This window comes from Capsicum annuum, chromosome 3 (genome assembly GCF_002878395.1).
Source record: "Capsicum annuum cultivar UCD-10X-F1 chromosome 3, UCD10Xv1.1, whole genome shotgun sequence".
Taxonomy (NCBI): domain Eukaryota; kingdom Viridiplantae; phylum Streptophyta; class Magnoliopsida; order Solanales; family Solanaceae; genus Capsicum; species Capsicum annuum.
In genome coordinates, this window is record NC_061113.1 from 78,733,629 (window position 1) to 78,739,002 (window position 5,374).

Here is a 5,374-nt window from a genome sequence, read left to right on the forward strand (position 1 = left end):
GTAGGTGGTGTACACGATAATGGGGAAGTCTTGAGTACCCAAAATTCTGTTTTAAATGATTAATGGAATCGTATGCACAATGTGTTCCACTTAAGGCCCCAAAGAATCAAATTTTAATTCTTTCAAATTTAGGGGACATGATCGCATATTCTGGGATTTAATGAAATATTTAGAATGTTGTTATGCCAAGTTAAACTATGGGATTAGAGGTTAAATTTGCATTTCAAAGCACTATGCAAAAACTGTCAACTCGGTCTCAGGTACCACGATTGCGGTACCAATGACCTTGGTTGCATCACCGCTATCGCGGACATAGACCCACGATCTCCATACCTGAGGGATGGTTCTCGCAGACAGCAAAATTTTTGCCAACCTTTAGCTTCCTCCAAAACCTACTATAACACTACTGCATGAACCTATACGTTTGTTCTAGCATATTTTGTGCGACAACACTAATGTTGGCATCAGCTGAATTGCTTACAGGTTCTATGACTCGACAATGGGAGATTTTAACACTACCCGATTCATGGCCACCCAATGCCAACACTCCCACTACAATGGTTACCATAGGACAAAGCTACTCCCTAAAAGGGGTATAAACTTAAACAAAGTACAGGAAAAGTTACAAAAATTCTATACCAGACTCACTGTTACTCGGTAGATATGTTTTTTCCCAGAACCCTGCTATGCAAATGAATAGTGGGTGTGTGAGTTCTACAGAAACCTCAACGTAGTTTCACTCTCAAATCCAATTATGACATTTCAGGGTAAGCAGGTGAACTTTGGAGCTGAGCAGGTCAATGCAGTGTATAGGCTCCCAAATACTAACATGGGGCAATTTCATACTAAGGGATATGAGAATGGTCTTAGATGGCTAACATCCTATGTCTGAGAAAAGCAGTCCCCTGGGACATAACTAAAAAAGATATTTCATTGAATGATTTCAAGGCTGAAGCAAGGCTATGGATGAACATCATTTGTATTAGGGTTTCTACTTGTACTCATATAACCATTGTCATAGATTCTTAGGCTCGGATGGTAGCATGTATTTTGTCAGGCATCGCTTTGAATGTAGGAGAGATTGTGAGTTTAGAGTGGTAGTACTTCTAAACCCATGGAGGTACTTATCTTTTCTTTCCTTCTCTTATAAATGAGTCGTGTAAAATGGCTGGAATGGTAGAGTATGCTGCAGATACTTGGGTGCGGCAAGGCTTTCTTATATACCCTCTCAAATTCAGAGGCGAGGGTGCCCCAAGTCATAGAAAGAGGAAAGTGGACACGGGAAAATTAATCCAAGAGGACCAGATTCTTGCATACCTTTGTCAGCTGACCCACTTGATGACCTCTCAGGTAAACTGAGAGAGGTCAGAGAGCTAGTGTCCAGATTAGCTCAGGGACTAGGAGAGCCATCCACCACTTGCCACTCATATGTGACTCAGTCAGATTATGACAAATATTATGAGTATCAGAAGAAGCAAAGGAGCAACAGTTGCTAGTTTAGAGAGAGCCTACTTAGCCTTGGAAGGATCACACATGGACCTCAAGGAATTACATGAGAAGATAGTAAAAATAGAGAAGAAGGAAGATAAATTCTTCAAGAATCTATAAAAGGGGGTAAAGGGCATATTTAAGGTGCTTAATCCCAATGAGTGACCACCTTCACCGAGGTTGGATAGTGAAGACAAGGCCCCTTTCGATTGGTTAATTGATGATGCCGATGGTGATGGTGCAGAGCTGACAGGAGAGAGCGACTCATGATGCATATTTAGGGAGACCCATTTACTTTCAGTTGATTACACTTGTAAAGTGAGGACATTGTATCCTTATAGTTGGGGGTGCCTCTGGATATTTACTGTGATTTATGGTTGATATTTCAGATATTATTTTTATTCTATTTTGGGGGATGCTACATTGTTGAGGCATTATGATGGTGCCCATGTTTTCTGAATTATCATGCTTTTCTTTTATGTTTATAATTCTTTTGAGTTAATTTTATTTTGATCTTGGTGATGCACGACTAGATTTGTCATATGGCGGATTGAGTGACAGCATTCTTAAGGGTAAAGTGTCAAGTTTGGGTTTGAGTCATAGATGCAGGGGAATTCTGATTACCCATAGCATAAATGTAAAGAATGAAAGATAAGTCTGAGTACCTGTGGCATTTTATTTTGTTAAAATTGGGGTCACTTTATACACCATTGGCGAAGTCTGAATAGCTATGTGGTTAGCTTACCCATGTTGAGCCTAAATATGAGACTAAGGCTTTGGTTGTAGCCATAGTTTGGCAAATTGAGTGTGGTGCTAATATAAAACAAAAAACCCTCTCCGTCCAAAATTTTAAAAAATTAAGAGCATGGACGTGAGAGACTTTGTAACAACTCTTTTTCTCTTTTTGTGGCTCCGTATATTATTGATTTGTAAATAATGATAAATACTCTAATTTTGTCTCACAAAAGGACAATTGAACCTCTTTGGCAAGTTTTTGGATGCCATGAGTGGCGAGCTTTTTACATTTATATCCTGCATATTTGTGTTATCTAGAACTTTCCTGTTTGGTCTCTCAAGTCTAGTTTTGATTGTATGTGGTTAGAGAAGTAATCTTAGTCCATCCTTGTGATTTTGGAATCCACTTTATCCTAAAATACATACCCAAACGTAAATGTAACCCATCGATTACCCACTTTGAGCCTTTGGACCTTTCTTTGGCAAACACATTACAAGACATAAAATATTCTTTTTATCCCTCTCTTAAGCCATACCCTCCTTGAACTTAAAAATGTAATTTGAGGCTAAAAGCCTAAGTTGGGGGTGGTAAAGTTGACAGAAAAAAGTTTGAGGCCACAAAGTGTTAGTAGAATGACAATGTGCCTAAGTGATGTAAACAAATGTTTAGAAAAAAGAAAGGATCCAATAAAGGATAGAATTGAATAAAAGGTTCAAGAAAAAAAATATAAAAGAAAGGTGTTGAACAAAGGGCGAATTGTAGCCATGAGAAAAGAAAGAAAACAAATAATAGTGGCCAATAATAAAAAAAGAAGATTGAAAAGTGTGATGTTTACGTTCAAAGAAGGGAGTAGCATCTTGTTCCCAAACAATATCCTACCCCAACCCAAACCTACATTACAAACTTAGAAAGTCCTTTAAGATCTCCAACCATGTACTTTTTTTGTAGTGGCGATTGAAAATAGGGGCAAGCCTATGGTATAACACTTGTTGCATTGAGATTTCTTTTGTGATAGAGAGAGTTTGTGCACTTAAAATTCCTTATTGCATATTTTGTAGCTTAATGTGAGGAATTCTCTTTCTTGTGAGGACAGCATGTGAAACAAGCTAAGGTGGGTGGTCTTGTCACCTTTCGATAAGTGTTGTCAAAAGGGATTCACTTCTAGGGTATTAGTTTTTTTTGCTTGTCGCTCTTTGATGTCCTATGAAGCCTTGGTTTTTGTATTTTATTAAGACGAGTGCAGCGAAGTTAGCTTAGCATATGTGCAATGAGTTATTTATGGTTGCGATTAAAGTCGAGGTCATTACGATCTTTAAGGCATAAAGGTTTAGCTGAAGTGATTGTATCTCATGATAAGAGGTAGTGTTTCTTGAGGATAAACAAACGCTTTAAGTTGGGGGTGTTGATGAATGGTGAGTTTACCACTTAATCACACTCACTTTTCATGCACATTACTTTGTTATGGATAAATAAATGAGACATAATTACGATTAGATGCACTAATATCCACTTCTTGCAGTCATAGAGTTAAAAGGTTGGAAGTATGTCGATTGGAGCTTAAAATGATAAAAAAGGGGCAAAAAAGTGCAGCTGAAGACCTGAAACAAAAGGACCTGAGGTACCACAGTGATGATCTGCTAATCGCAGTCGTAGAAATCAAGGATGGTCAATCAATCATGGTCGCGGAGGCAAACCGCGGTCATGTATCTGCGGTTAAAGCCATACCGGCGTGATCGTGGCCTAGTAGAGGATTTCAGCCTAAGAGAAAATCTATAATTGTACATGTTGATCCCATTTTGACAAAATTGACTCAAAACTTATCAGAATGGAATAATTCCATCTTCCTTAATTTTTTAGGTTTTAGTTTAGTGTAGTTTATAGCCTCTATTTTTGGAGAAGAAAATATTGTACAAATTTTGGGTGGAGAATATATTAGAGAATTCTTAAGTGGAAGATTTGCTCTCTTCCATTGTTGATATTATGGGAGTGCCAAGTTTGAAGTAACATTCACTTAAATCTTCAACAAATCATTTCAATGGAGATTATGGGTATATCAATGATTATTTATCTTATGTGTAGCTAAATCTTCCTATTAGGGTTATGTGTGAATAAGGGTTTAAGTGTGTGTGGGTTGTTATTGTTAGCATCTATTTGGTAGTTCACATTTATGGGTTTTGTCATTGCTATGCTATTTTGGTTGGGATTTGATGGATGAAATCCTGAAATACCTATAAGGGTTTGATGGGTGAAAGCTCCAAGCTCTAGAAAGTTCAAGGCCATCTTTAAAAGAAGAGTTTTGGGTGAACTTTAGGAATCCATGTCATCCTCGAAAGAGGGATGTGGAGACAAAAGCAATGATAGACAATTATGTGTGTAGTTTGCTAAGTTTTCACTATCATACACATAAGGGTGAATATGGGGTTAACTATGCCATGGGTATCATCCTAGAAATAGGGATTCTTACATTGAGATAGTGGTTACCAATTGTTGAACACACCTATTAGGTATTCGAAAGAATCAATGGGTGAAAGTTTAACGTTCTGTTGAAAGACTAGAATCAAATTCAATAACCAAGCCTACCCATATTCGATTTACTAAATCGATGTTGATGACTAACCCCCACATGTTACTTCCTTAGTAGTTCATAATCCCAAGATTCGGATTTAATTGTTAAAACTCTAATTATTCATAACCCTGAATTTATACTACAAAAAAAACAAAGAGAAACATTAGTGTAGGAATATATCACCATTTTATCTTTTTGTACTATTTGTTTGAATTTAACTTGTATCTATCATTTCGAATTAATTTGATCGCCACTCATATTTTTCCTCGTGGATTCAACCCCGACTCCAAAGTTTGGTAAATATATTGACGAAGACCGTCTTGCACTTAAATTGACATGTAAGTTGAGAGTTATCACCTAAGCGACAGCACCAGCTGGAGAGTTGGAGAATTCTAAGTCTTCACGGACCCCACGAGATTCATCCAAAATTTCAAGAATGTAAACAAACTATTCTACTAGACTAAATTCGATGCTCTAAACTCAATGGCGATATTAGATTTTAAAAAATATTATTTTCACTAAGTTGACCCCAAAATTCAATATCACAACTTTTCGAACAAATGGTTAAAATGAGATATAAAGGT